Source organism: Argopecten irradians, chromosome 1 (genome assembly GCF_041381155.1).
Source record: "Argopecten irradians isolate NY chromosome 1, Ai_NY, whole genome shotgun sequence".
Taxonomy (NCBI): domain Eukaryota; kingdom Metazoa; phylum Mollusca; class Bivalvia; order Pectinida; family Pectinidae; genus Argopecten; species Argopecten irradians.
In genome coordinates, this window is record NC_091134.1 from 72,444,147 (window position 1) to 72,460,392 (window position 16,246).

Sequence of the window (16,246 nt, forward strand, 5' to 3'; positions counted from 1 at the left end):
GTTTCTATAGAGCTGTTCCCGTCGTTCTAGTACAGTGTTATGTTAATATAGGTATATACAAAGGATTCTACTTCACTGAACTCATGATAAAAGCTAATTTAACCGCCACCGAACCCGTCGATGATCTTGATAAGTAATCTAAATATTGGTTCATTCTTTGTCGTTTTATATAACAGCGTTCACGTAACACCATAAATAACTGATGCTAGGGTCATACGACGAGCTGTTGTCTGTGACCGTCACCAGGCGATTGATCGTCTCTTTGACAACGTCAAGTCGGTAAGCTTTGCCCATCAGCATAGGGCAGCTCGTTAGAGCAACATCAGAGACATAATGACATCTTTCTTAATTAAATCTACAGTTAGAACAGCCACGTCGGGATTAGATTTTTAAGCTGTCAATCACTCAGCAATTTAAGAATCTTATCCCTCGGGTTGGGATTCTCCTATTCTCATCCCAAAGGGAATGAAAGACTATTAATGTCATCGGTAACTGTTAAAATCAACTGTAAAAATGTGCTGTTGGACCGAAGTGACGTCACACCTACAATTCGTGACGTCAATGCATTGTTTTAGGCAATGGGTATAACAAAACAGTTATCGACTGGGTTTTCGGGCAACAGACAATTTGTTGGACCCTCAAGTAAACTGTTGCCCTCGGGCAACAGTTCCTTTTCGGGTCCAACAAATCATCCGTTGCCCTCAATCCAAGTCAACAACTGTATACTGTGTGCTTCTGTTGATGACGAAATTGACAGTTCTAAAATATAAATGAATGCACGATATCTGAAGGTTTTAAGGCAGACACCATACTGTCTTAGGAAAAGAAAGTACTTAACGATAGGACGATTGCTATTACTTTCCCTTTGATACCGTTGTGGCCATCATATTTAGTTTTCAGTAAGTGCATTTTAACTCGGGTTTGACGTAGATATCTGTCTGTGGTAGGTATAGTTGATGTAGCAGAGAAGCCTTGCCCTTCCGTAACCGCTAGCCCTCTCTTTTCCGAACGATGATATTAATGATCTTTCCTATCACAAACAAAGAGTGATGACTTGGTTATTGATCTCGTCTTTAATTAGCTGAGGTAATACATTGTTATAAAATGAATCATAATAACGCAGTGGCTTTGCTAATTAGTCGTAATCAATAATTGTCAAATATAAACGCATAAGTCCACACTCATAACAATTAAATGTTGCCAAGGCAAACAATTGAAAGCCATCACGTCACTGATCTTTTGTGCTCAGATCAAGAACAAAAATTTTCCATCCGTATTACAATAGGCGTTGATGCCGCCTTTTGATAAATATCCGCTAATATGTGAAAGTCTTTGATAATGTAGATCCCCTAATGGTGTACACTGTAGAGACATGTTATTAGTAGTTTATGGATCCTTTACACATTTGACTGTGCAGTTCAAAGTCAACCTGGTGCAGTGTTAGATCAGTCTAACGAACCACACAACCAAATCAGAATGTAGCAGATAAACTAACAATAATTTCTATAACAACCGTACATATTAGAAAGAAATGTTCTTTGTTTATTTTTCAAAAGATAGCGTCTTTTCCTCCGAATCATTATTTATTGTAAGATTGATTTCTGTTGCATCCGTTTTAATATAGTACGTAAGATACTAAAGCATTAGATATGAAGTCTTACACCCCGTATTTTATATTACTAACACTATCATGTACACCGTTGCGCATCTGAAAGCTGTGTCCTGATTTACATAATAATTGTGATCAACATTGGAATGATATCAGGAACATACAGCTACAGGAACCATGTTATACTATCTATAGACCGAGGACACAGGGTGACAATACTAATAGTTCAGGGCTGTGCTTAAGTTACCCATCTCTATAGCATGGAGAAAGGGAGGCGTGTAACGGAGTTGTGATAGCCTGTGCAGGGCTCTTTTGTATAGCATATGGCTCAAATGGACCAATGTTTCAATTACACATGATATTTAAAAAAAACATTGTTCACAGAAAAAAAAGTAAAACAAAAAGGAAATATAATCGACCAAATTACGTCTTGAATTATATTACCTTAAAACGGAGTAAAAAAAATCATATTATCAATGACAAGTAAATTTTCCTTTCGTATTCGTTGTTTTATGAATGAGGTTAGCTGATAACATTTAGATTTTATACCGGTTTGTTCTATTGTTTATTAAGAATTTAAGTAAAACATATTAAACACTACTTCTGCGGTCTCTCGTAGGTTTTTTTTAAACTTAATAAGTTCACTATAATATTATTCGATGATTACCTTGGTGAGAGTACACTAAAATGTTATTCGGTGATTACCTTGGTGAGAGTTCACTAAAATGTTATTCGGTGATTACCTTGGTGAGAGTTCACTAAAATCTTATTCAAGGATTACCTTGGTGAGAGTTCACTAAAATGTTATTCAAGGATAACCTTGACAAGAGTTCACTAAAATGTTATTCGATGATTATCTTGGTGAGAGTTCACTAAAATGTTATTTAAAGATTAACCTGGTGAGAGTTCACTAAATGTTATTCAATGATTACCCTGGTGAGAGTTCACTAAAATGTTATTTAAAGATTACCTAGGTGAGAGTTCACTAAAATCTTATTCAAGGATTTCCTTGGTGAGAGTTCACTAAAATGTAATTTAAAGATTAACTTGGTGAGAGTTCACTAAAATATTATTCAAGGATTAACTAGGTGACAGTTCACTAAAAAGTTATTTAAAGATTAACTTGGTGAGAGTTTACTAAAATGTTATTCAAGGATTAACTCGGTGAGAGTTCAATAAAATGTAATTCGATGATTACCTTGGTGAGAGTTCACAAAAATGTTATTCAAGGATAATCTTGATGGTAGTTCACTAAAATGTTTATCGATGATTATCTTGTTGAGAGTTCACTAAAATGTTATTTAAAGATTAACTTGGTGAGAGTTCACTAAAATGTTATTTAAAGATTACCTAGGTGAGAGTTTACTCAAATATTATTCAAAGATTAACTTGGTGAGAGTTCACTAAAATGTTATTTAAAGATTAACTTGGTGAGAGTTCACTAAAATGTTATTTAAAGATTAACTTGGTGAGAGTTCAATAAAATGTTATTCAAGGATTAACTTGGTGAGAGTTCAATAAAATGTAATTCAAGGATTAACTCGGTGAGAGTTCACTAAAATGTTATTTAAAGATTATCTTGGTGAGAGTTCACTAAAATGTTATTTAATGATTAACTTGGTGAGTGTTCACTAAAATATTTTTTAAAGATTAACTTGGTGAGAGTTCACTAAAATGTAATTTAAAGATTAACTTGGTGAGAGTTCACTAAAGTGTTAATTAAAGATTAACTTGGTGAGAGTTCACTAAAATATTTTTTTAAGATTAACTTGGTGAGAGTTCACTAAAATGTTATTTAAAGATTAACTTGGTGAGAGTTCACTAAAGTGTTATTTAAAGATTAACTTGGTGAGAGTTCACTAAAATATTTTTTAAAGATTAACTTGGTGAGAGTTCACTAAAATGTTATTTAAAGATTAACTTGGTGAGAGTTCACTAAAATGTTATTTAAAGATTAACTTGGTGAGAGTTCACTAAAATGTTATTTAAAGATTAACTTGGTGAGAGTTCACTAAAATGTTATTTAAAGATTAACTTGGTGAGAGTTCACTAAAATGTTATTTAAAGATTAACTTGGTGAGAGTTCACTAAAATGTTATTTAAAGATTAACTTGGTGAGAGTTCACTAAAATATTATTTAAAGATTAACTTGGTGAGAGTTCACTAAAATGTTATTTAAAGATTAACTTGGTGAGAGTTCACTAAAATGTTATTTAAAGATTAACTTGGGAGAGTTCATATTAGAGAGTTCAAAAATGTTTTTAAAGATTAACTTGCTGAGAGTTACTCACTAAAATGTTATTTAAAGATTAACTTGGTGAGAGTTCACTAAAATATTATTTAAAGATTACCTTGGAGAGAGTTCACTAAAATGTTATTCGATGATTATCTTGGTGAGAGTTCACTAAAATGTTATCTAAAGGTTAACTTGTTGAGAGTTCAATAAAATGTGATTTTAAGATTAACTTGGTGAGAGTTCACTTAAAATGTTATTCAAGGATTAACTAGGTGAGAGTTCACTAAAATGTAATTCGATGATTATCTTGGTGAGAGTTCACTAAAATGTTATTTAAAGATTAACTTGGTGAGAGTTCACTAAATGTTATTCAATGATTACCTTGGTGAGAGTACACTAAAATGTTATTCGAGAATTAACTTGGTGAGAGTTCACTAAAATTTTATTAAAAGATTATCTTGGTGAGAGTACACTAAAATGTTATTCGATGATTACCTTGGTGAGAGTTCACTAAAATGTTATTAAAAGATTACCGAGGTGAGAGTTCACTAAAATTTTATTCAATGATTTTCTTGGTGAGAGTTCACTAAAATGTTATTAAAAGATTACCTAGGTGAGAGTTCACTAAAATGTTATTTAAAGATTACCTTGGTGAGAGTTAACTAAAATTTTATTCAAGGATTTTCTTGGTGAGAGTTCACTAAAATGTTATTAAAAGATTACCTAGGTGAGAGTTTCACTAAATTTTTATTCAAGGATTTCCTTGGTGAGAGTTCACTAAAATGTTAATTTAAAGATTAACTTGGTGAGAGTTCACTAAAATATTATTCAAGGATTAACTAGGTGAGAGTTCACTAAAAAGTTATTTAAAGATTAACTAGGTGAGAGTTCACTAAAATGTTATTCAAGGATTAACTTGGTGAGAGTTCACTAAAATGTTATTCAAGGATTAACTCGGTGGGAGAGTTCAATAAAATGTAATTCGATGATTACCTTGGTGAGAGTTCACTAAAATGTTATTCAAGGATAACCTTGATGGTAGTTCACTAAAATGTTTTTCGATGATTATCTTGTTGAGAGTTCACTAAAATGTTATTTAAAGATTAACTTGGTGAGAGTTCACTAAAATGTTATTTAAAGATTACCTTGGTGAGAGTTCACTAAAATGTTATTTAAAGATTAACTTGGTGAGAGTTCACTAAAATGTTATTCAAAGATTTCCTTGGTGAGAGTTCACTAAAATGTTATTCAAGGATTACCTTGGTGAGAGTTCACTAAAATGTTATTTAAAGATTATCTTGGTGAGAGTTCACTAAAATGGTGATTAACTGGTGAGAGTTCACTAAAATGTTATTAAGATTACTTGGTGAGAGTTCACTAAAATGTTATTTAAAGATTTGTGATTCCTGGTGAGAGTTCACTAAAATCTTATTCAAGGATTTCTTGGTGAGAGTTCACTAAAATGTTATTTAAAGATTAACTTGGTGAGAGTTCACTAAAATGTTATTTAAAGATTAACTTGGTGAGAGTTCACTAAAATGTTATTTAAAGATTAACTTGGTGAGAGTTCACTAAAATGTTATTCAAGGATTAACTCGGTGAGAGTTCAATAAAATGTAATTCGATGATTACCTTGGTGAGAGTTCACTAAAATGTTATTCAAGGATAACCTTGATGGTAGTTCACTAAAATGTTTTTCGATGATTATCTTGTTGAGAGTTCACTAAAATGTTATTTAAAGATTAACTTGGTGAGAGTTCACTAAAATGTTATTTAAAGATTACCTGGTGAGAGTCCAAAATGTTATTTAAGATTACTTGGTGAGAGTTCACTAAAATGTTATTAAGATTCTGGTGAGAGTTCACTAAATGTTATTCAAGATACTTGGTGAGAGTTCACTAAAATGTTTTGATTACTTGGTGAGAGTTCACTAAAATGTTATTTAAAGATTAACTTGGTGAGAGTTCACTAAAATGTTATTAAAGATTAACTTGGTGAGAGTTCACTAATTTTTTAAGATTACTGGTGAGAGTTCATAAATGTTATTTAGATTACTTGTAGAGTTACTAATATTTTTAAGATTACTTGGTGAGAGTTCACTAAAATGTTATTTAAAGATTAACTTGGTGAGAGTTCACTAAAATGTTATTTAAAGATTAACTTGGTGAGAGTTCACTAAAGTGTTATTTAAAGATTAACTTGGTGAGAGTTCACTAAAATATTTTTTAAAGATTAACTTGGTGAGAGTTCACTAAAATGTTATTTAAAGATTAACTTGGTGAGAGTTCACTAAAATGTTATTAAAGATTAACTTGGTGTTCACTAAATTTTTTAGATTACTGGTGAGAGTTCACTAAAATGTTATTTAAAGATTAACTTGGTGAGAGTTCACTAAAATGTTATTTAAAGATTAACTTGGTGAGAGTTCACTAAAATGTTATTTAAAGATTAACTTGGTGAGAGTTCACTAAAAATTTATTTAAAGATTAACTTGGTGAGAGTTCACTAAAATGTAAGTTTAAAGATTAACTTGGTGAGAGTTCACTAAAAATGTTATTTAAAGATTAACTTGGTGAGAGTTCACTAAAATGTTATTTAAGATTAACTTGGTGAGAGTTCACTAAAATGTTATTTAAAGATTAACTTGGTGAGAGTTCACTAAAATATTTTTTAAAGATTAACTTGGTGAGAGTTCACTAAAATGTTATTTAAAGATTAACTTGGTGAGAGTTCACTAAAATGTTATTTAAAGATTAACTTGGTGAGAGTTCACTAAAATGTTATTTAAAGATTAACTTGGTGAGAGTTCACTAAAATGTTATTTAAAGATTAACTTGGTGAGAGTTCACTAAAGTGTTATTTAAAGATTAACTTGGTGAGAGTTCACTAAAATATTTTTTAAAGATTAACTTGGTGAGAGTTCACTAAAATGTTATTTAAAGATTAACTTGGTGAGAGTTCACTAAAATGTATTAAGATTAACTTGGTGAGAGTTCAAGATTTTAACTTGGTGAGAGTTCACTAAAATGTTTTTAAAGATTAACTTGGTGAGAGAGTTCACTAAAATGTTATTTAAAGATTAACTTGGTGAGAGTTCACTAAAATGTTATTTAAAGATTAACTTGGTGAGAGTTCACTAAATGTTATTTAAAGATTAACTTGGTGAGAGTGGATTACTTGGTGAGAGTTCACTAAAATGTTATTAAGATACTTGAGAGTTTAAAGATTAACTTGGTGAGAGTTCACTAAAATGTTATTTAAGATTACTTGGTGAGAGTTCACTAAAATGTTATTTAAAGATTATCTTGGTGAGAGTTCACTAAAATGTTATTTAAAGATTAACTTGTTGAGAGTTCACAATAAAATGTGATTTTAAGATTAACTTGGTGAGAGTTCACTTAAATGTTATTCAAGGATTAACTAGGTGAGAGTTCACTAAAATGTAATTCGATGATTATCTTGGTGAGAGTTCACTAAAATGTTATTTAAAGATTAACTTGGTGAGAGTTCACTAAATGTTATTCAATGATTACCTTGGTGAGAGTACACTAAAATGTTATTCGAGAATTAACTTGGTGAGAGTACACTAAAATGTTATTAAAAGATTATCTTGGTGAGAGTACACTAAAATGTTATTCGATGATTACCTTGGTGAGAGTTCACTAAAATGTTATTAAAAGATTACCGAGGTGAGAGTTCACTAAAATTTTATTCAAGGATTTTCTTGGTGAGAGTTCACTAAAATGTTATTAAAAGATTACCTAGGTGAGAGTTCACTAAAATGTTATTTAAAGATTACCTTGGTGAGAGTTAACTAAAATTTTATTCAAGGATTTTCTTGGTGAGAGTTCACTAAAATGTTATTAAAAGATTACCTAGGTGAGAGTTCACTAAATTTTTATTCAAGGATTTCCTTGGTGAGAGTTCACTAAAATGTAATTTAAAGATTAACTTGGTGAGAGTTCACTAAAATATTATTCAAGGATTAACTAGGTGAGAGTTCACTAAAAAGTTATTTAAAGATTAACTAGGTGAGAGTTCACTAAAATGTTATTCAAGGATTAACTTGGTGAGAGTTCACTAAAATGTTATTCAAGGATTAACTCGGTGAGAGTTCAATAAAATGTAATTCGATGATTACCTTGGTGAGAGTTCAATAAAATGTTATTCAAGGATAACCTTGATGGTAGTTCACTAAAATGTTTTTCGATGATTATCTTGTTGAGAGTTCACTAAAATGTTATTTAAAGATTAACTTGGTGAGAGTTCACTAAAATGTTATTTAAAGATTACCTTGGTGAGAGTTCACTAAAATGTTATTTAAAGATTACCTTGGTGAGAGTTCACTAAAATCTTATTCAAGGATTTCCTTGGTGAGAGTTCACTAAAATGTTATTCAAGGATTACCTTGACAAGAGTTTACTAAAATGTTATTCGATGATTATCTTGGTGAGAGTTCACTAAAATGTTATTTAAAGATTAACCTGGTGAGAGTTCACTAAAGGTTATTCAATGATTACCCTGGTGAGAGTTCACTAAAATGTTATTTAAAGATTACCTAGGTGAGAGTTCACTAAAATCTTATTCAAGGATTTCCTTGGTGAGAGTTCACTAAAATGTAATTTAAAGATTAACTTGGTGAGAGTTCACTAAAATATTATTCAAGGATTAACTAGGTGACAGTTCACTAAAAAGTAATTTAAAGATTAACTTGGTGAGAGTTTACTAAAATGTTATTCAAGGATTAACTCGGTGAGAGTTCAATAAAATGTAATTCGATGATTACCTTGGTGAGAGTTCACTAAAATGTTATTCAAGGATAACCTTGATGGTAGTTCACTAAAATGTTTTTCGATGATTATCTTGTTGAGAGTTCACTAAAATGTTATTTAAAGATTAACTTGGTGAGAGTTCACTAAAATGTTATTTAAAGATTACCTAGGTGAGAGTTTACTCAAATGTTATTTAAAGATTTCCTTGGTGAGAGTTCACTAAAATGTTATTTAAAGATTACCTTGGTGAGAGTTCACTAAAATGTTATTCAAGGATAACCTTGATGAGAGTTCACTAAAATGTTTTTCGTTGATTATCTTGGTGAGAGTTCACTAAAATATTTTTTAAAGATTAACTTGGTGAGAGTTCACTAAAATGTTATTTAAAGATTAACTTGGTGAGAGTTCACTAAAGTGTTATTTAAAGATAAACTTGGTGAGAGTTCACTAAAATATTATTTAAAGATTAACTTGGTGAGATTTCACTAAAGTGTTAATGTTATTTAAAGATTAACTTGGTGAGAGTTCACTAAAATATTATTTAAAGATTAACTTGGTGAGAGTTCACTAAAATGTTATTTAAAGATTAACTTGGTGAGAGTTCACTAAAATGTTATTTAAAGATTAACTTGGTGAGAGTTCACTAAAATGTTATTTAAAGATTAACTTGGTGAGAGTTCACTAAAATATTATTTAAAGATTACCTTGGAGAGAGTTCACTAAAATGTTATTCGATGATTATCTTGGTGAGAGTTCACTAAAATGTTATTTAAAGGTTAACTTGTTGAGAGTTCAATAAAATGTTATTTTAAGATTAACTTGGTGAGAGTTCACTTAAATGTTATTCAAGGATTAACTAGGTGAGAGTTCACTAAAATGTAATTCGATGATTATCTTGGTGAGAGTTCACTAAAATGTTATTTAAAGATTAACTTGGTGAGAGTTCACTAAATGTTATTCAATGATTACCTTGGTGAGAGTACACTAAAATGTTATTCGATGATTACCTTGGTGAGAGTTCACTAAAATGTTATTAAAAGATTAACTTGGTGAGAGTTCACTAAAATTTTATTCAAGGATTTGCTTGGTGAGAGTTCACTAAAATGTAATTTAAAGATTAACTTGGTGAGAGTTCACTAAAATATTATTCAAGGATTAACTAGGTGAGAGTTCACTAAAAAGTTATTTAAAGATTAACTAGGTGAGAGTTCACTAAAATGTTATTCAAGGATTAACTCGGTGAGAGTTCAATAAAATGTAATTCGATGATTACCTTGGTGAGAGTTCACTAAAATGTTATTCAAGGATAACCTTGATGGTAGTTCACTAAAATGTTTTTCGATGATTATCTAGTTGAGAGTTCACTAAAATGTTATTTAAAGATTAACTTGGTGAGAGTTCACTAAAATGTTATTTAAAGATTACCTTGGTGAGAGTTCACTAAAGTGTTATTTAAAGATTAACTTGGTGAGAGTTCACTAAAATGTTATTTAAAGATTAACTTGGTGAGAGTTCACTAAAATGTTATTCAAGGATTAACTCGGTGAAAGTTCAATAAAATGTAAATTTATGATTACCTTGGTGAGAGTTCACTAAAATGTTATTCAAAGATAACCTTGATGAGAGTTCACTAAAATGTTTTTCGATGATTATCTTGGTGAGAGTTCACTAAAATGTTATTTAAAGATTACCTAGGTGAGAGTTCACTAAAATTTTATTTAAAGATTACCTAGGTGAGAGTTCACTAAAATGTTATTTAAAGATTAACTTGTTGAGAGTTTACTAAAATATTATTCAAAGATTATCTTGGTGAGAGTTCACTAAAATGTTATTTAAAGATTAACTTGGTGAGAGTTCACTAAAATATTTTTTAAAGATTAACTTGGTGAGAGTTCACTAAAATGTAATTTAAAGATTAACTTGGTGAGAGTTCACTAAAATGTTATTTTAAGATTACCTTGGTGAGAGTTCACTAAAATGTTATTTAAAGATTAACTTGGTGAGAGTTCACTAAAAAGTTATTCCAGGATTAACTTGGTGAGTGTTCCCTAAAATCTATTGCTATAGCTCCATATCCTAGAACCCTTTTCAAATTAATCTAATTCATTAAAATTCCAAATTAATAACTTTTAAAACTTTTTTCCAAGATAAAGCTATGTCGCTGTATTGAATTTTTTTCTTGTAAAAAAAATTAAAATCGAAGAATCTACAAAGGGTTTAGTTTCACGATATAAAATCATATGGTCCTAATTAGCGAAAAAATTGTTAATATCACAAATTCGTGCCATACAGGACATAATGGATCTAATTAATGAGGGATGTGTACACGTCTATCACTCATCACACAATGGATACCATATCACCATAACGAGCGTACCTATGATAGTAATGCCATTATGATCTATGTTCTTACAACAAACCGTTTGCCGGTATAATTGTTTATTGTGGAAGATTATCTATAGTGTAGCAGATGTGACCTTTGGTTGTCAATAATACGACTCTAATGGGGACGAATGGCTTGTCTTTAACAATAAAGCAAGCTAAAATTAGACTGTTTTGTAAGTTCACCTTTACCAACTTTGTATAACAACAAAATAGACGACAATATTTCAGAGTTAGGAGCAAGAATTCATAAGTAAAAAAGCAGAGATACAACACACCAGATATTGAAGTCAATAAAGCACATATATGGGTATTATACATATATGTCTTTGTCATCAGTCTGGCTCATATTTAATTCTTGTGCAAATTCCCAGCACGAGTGATCACTCTTACGAATATTGCGGTGAGTTACATTATATAACTACGCTATATGTATGTAACAACGTAAATTCCTCCGTTTATTTTTCGGAGCACCCGCCTATATGACGGTACAACGAATCCACAAGGGATTACTGGGTTTAGTGTTTATGGCATCCAACAACCAGCTCTACCAACACAAACTAACTTCAATTTATATACAGATATGCGCATGCAACCATATACAGAGAACACTTAATTTAACTATTACCATATACACCCAGCCCCTAAGAATGCACTGACATTTGTTGTTGTCTAGTGTGTCATCAAGTGTGTCGTAGTCAGTCAATGAAACTGTTGAGGATAATATTCCTATATTACATGCGTATTTCACAGATCTATCTGAAGAAGACATGAAACATGTGGTTTTGGGAAAACATCTCCTGCTACATTACCAATTAGATATATCAGATCAAAGTCTAAATGACATTTTACAGTTAGAAATGCGCTTTCTATGTCTATGTGTCCCATATAGCTAAGATTAAGCTACGTAAATCGTATTAAAGACAGGAATACGTTTTATGTATATGAACCTTTATAATTAAAAAATATGCTTACGATATAACGTCATATAGGTAATGAAATACGTTGTACATTTATCATCATGTTTCCGTTGTGTATGTATACAGGTATATAGATTTACATTACATTTTTTTCTTTGTATCTCAAATTTGAGGAATAAAAACTTTGATTTAACAAATGAAACAACTGTTACAAATTTAAAATTTGCCACCTGGAACTGACTAATACCATTTTAAAACAGGTCAAACGGAATTTTCAATATCAGTTCAAAATTACGACCTTCTTGAACATCAATTTTAATTGGTAAAAGCAATGTTCAAGTTTGGCTGAAGCTACGACATTGGCTTATTTTGACATCAATGCTAAACAGAAGTAATTGCAGATGCAAGTCCAGTGGGTATCGGAGCAGTTTTGGTACAGGAACAGGAAGGAGTCCAGAAAATTATCTGTTATACGAGTCGTACTTTAACAGATGTGGAACATCGATATCCCCAAACAGTCGTACCGTTACAAAGTGAGATACATTTAAGGATCTAAAAACATTGCTATTCGTTATCCAGGTTACTGTCATCGTCATCGGGTAACTTGACAAGGAATCAAACCGAGACAGAGGATTACGTACGTCTGATTGTGGAAGAGGCAACACCTGTAGCATTGAATATGGCAGATATTGTCTGTGTTTCGAGGGATGATCCAGAATGTGAAGATATCAGAAAATGTTTGCTGTTCGACAGATGGCATGAATCAGAGTAAAAACAGTGCTTACCAGTCAAGTCAGTTGTGCGCGCTCGGAAATTTAATTTTACGCTTAACGCGAATTGTAATCCCACGGGAATTGAGGAGTCAAATCGTAACACTAGGACATGAGGGCCACCCAGTGATTGTGTCAATGAAGCAAAGGCTTAGGAGTAAGGTATGGTAGCCTCAAATGGACAGAGATATAGAATCATACTGTAAATCATGTTGCGGTTGTCAATTAGTGTCTAAACCGGAGTTCCCTGAACCCTTGACACGTACAGCATTTCCATCCAGACCATGGGGACATGTAGAAGTAGACTTTTTGGAACCGCTCTCACCAGGTGATGTGCTATTTACACAGTAGATTACTGTTGTTCTCGTTGTTTAGAAGTCGTTCTTATGAAATCTACGACGACCGAACGCGTAATTGACGTTTTGTCCCATATTTTTGGAACGCATGGACTTCCATTAAAAGTGATAATGGACCACAATTTGTGAGCTCACAGGGTTACTGCAAGGAAAATGGCATTGTGCACAGACGGATTACCCCTATTTGGCCCCACGCGAATGGGGAAAACGAAAGACAAAAAAGGTCACTGTTGAAACCTTTTAAACTAGCACAAGTAGAAGGGAAAAGTTGAAAGGAGGAGCTAGATAAGTATCTATTCATGTATCGGTCCTCTCCGCATGCAACGACAGGGAAAAGTACAGGAGGATTACTTTTCGGAAGGAAATTACGGACCAAACTGCCTGAACTACTGAAATATGCCGACAGAGACATGGAAACGCGCGATCGGGATCAAGAAAGCTAGGAAAAAGGAAAAGATTATTCTGACCAGAAACATATATACATAGAGATTGGAAATTCCTTCTTTGTCTATGTTGACAGGACCTCTGGTTTATAGGCATTTCCCCTTGGCTAACTTCTTTTAAGTGTATTCTTTTAAACATTATATTTTTGCATCAACACAAAGTTTAAACATTAGATCATGGTTTGATGTTACCAGTTTTCCCGATTAATGTTATTTAATGTGATTTTTGAAAGCATGAAAATCAGCAATTTTACCTGCTTTTTTCGAAAATCAGACATTCAAAACCGGAAGTGCATTTTGTTTTATTAAAATATAAGTTAAAATAATTTTTTCTATCAAAACTCGTTCTCAAACCATCTGAAAATTATTGATCTTTTATAACATATCAAATTTATTTTGTTGTATTTAACTGTTTAAGAGTTTATCTAAACACCCGTAAGCACATACAGAGGTACATCTGCCGATCGTAAAAATATTGAAGTTGCCAATCTCTATGTATATATGTTTCTGTTCTGACGTAAAAGGGGGCGCGAAACCAAGTTATATACAAAAAGGCGACAAAGTTCTACTCGAGAAGGATCGTGAAAATAAATTACATGTATCAGAAAATTTTCATCCAAAACCGTTTGTCGTGCTGGATAAATGTGGAAATAGTGTTGCAGTGCAGTCAGAAAGTGGAGTGCGGCTCAAAAGAAATATCACTCATGTTAGAAAATTCAGGAAAGGAAAAATGAGTTGTGTGGAAATCAAAATCAGTCATGTGTCCAGTCAGGTGTAGGTCAGAATGGGCCTGTGTCCACAATGTGTCAATATGGTGGAAAAGTGCAAAATGGAAATATGTAACATAGCAGTGAAAAATGTGAAAAACCAAAATAGTCGAATCAATGTGTCGACTAATCCCCTAGGAACCAGAGATTTAGTTATAGTTTCAGTAAATACGTCTGTATAGACCACACAAAAACAAAGAACAATGGTTTCATGGTGTTGAAACAGTCCGTCTGGGACCCTAAGCTAGTGATTTAATATAAAAAGGTGGTCTTTATGAGGTGGCCGCGAAGACAACAATAAATAATTTTCGTGTTTATAGTCCTGAATGATCTCCGTGTAATATTTAATGCATATCACACATATCATATATGTAATGTTAGTCCTATATGGACACTAATTATTGGTCAGTGGTATAATGTCAGACCAATCATAGGAATGGGATAAACTCTGTGACCTCATTTTATCTTTAGCAGTTCACTAAATTAAATTTCCCGATTTGGCAGTGTAACTGGACACTATTTTGTAATCTGGAATACAAATGATTGCATCAAGAGGAATCCATAAAGCTACGGTTTCGGAACTAGTCGGGCGAATTATTACATTTATGTGATTAAATGCAAGTACAAAAATACGGCGATCAATCTGAAATAATGAAACAATATTCAAGTCAAGTAGCTTTCAACAGTTTAATCTTGAAAACTAAATTTATCACTTGGATTAATTCCTTTGAATTCTCGTAAAATTTCCGGACGATAATTAGCTGTATGACTTGATCAGTAGAAGGTATAAAGGGTAATCCCGACTTAAGCACTACACAGTCATCCGGTTAGATATCCCTCCTTTGATGGTTGTAACGGGTAACAAATGCGATACTAAACGGGTCCACGTACAATGTGAGGCGTGCTAGACTCTCTCCAAATCAGGTATCCCTTCTACTGAATGAATAACTGTGAAAGGATTCCATTCCAGCAGAATACTTGGCAAGCATACCTATTTACCTATGTAAAAAGAGTCCTATAAAAAACGAAAATCTGTCAGTAACATTCGGTATCATTCCTATTGGGTGATTTAAGTTAATAGATTCGCTACATGCTCGGTGTTAAGAACCCGGGCCTCTTCACATCTTACTACGGGATTAACCAATGTCCCGGTTTGTAAACTCATACACGTCAATCAGAAAATCGTGTGAGCTTCAAAGGAAGTCACCCGAAAAAAGGCCCAGAGGGCTGTATCGGTACCCAAGTATGTTCGTCTGGCATCTTAACCTTGACCATATAGTTATGACAAAAAACGTGCAGAGAAATCCTGTCGTTAGTGCTTATTCTTTCTTGTTTGTGTTGTGTATGGGCAGTGAGGGAGGTATATCCTTGTTTGTGTTGTGTGTATGGGCAGTGAGGGAGGTATATCCTTGTTTGTGTTGTGTGTATGGGCAGTGAGGGAGGTATATCCTTGTTTGTGTTGTGTGTATGGGCAGTGAGGGAGGTATATCATTGTTTGTGATGTGTGTATGGGCAGTGGGGGAGGTATATCCTTGTTTGTGTTGTGTGTATGGGCAGTGAGGGAGGTATATCCTTGTTTGTGTTGTGTGTTTATGGGCAGTGAGGGAGGTATATCATTGTTTGTGATGTGTGTATGGGCAGTGAGGGAGGTATATCCTTGTTTGTGTTGTGTGTATGGGCAGTGAGGGAGGTATATCCTTGTTTGTTTTGTGTGTATGGGCAGTGAGGGAGGTATATCCTTGTTTGTGATGTGTGTATGGGCAGTGAGGGAGGTATATCCTTGTTTTGTGTTGTGTGTATGGGCAGTGAGGGAGGTATATCCTTGTTTGTGTTGTGTGTATGGGCAGTGAGGGAGGTATATCCTTGTTTGTGTTGTGTGTATGGGCAGTGAGGGAGGTATATCCTTGTTTGTGTTGTGTGTTTATGGGCAGTGAGGGAGGTATATCCTTGTTTGTGTTGTGTGTATGGGCAGTGAGGGAGGTATATCCTTG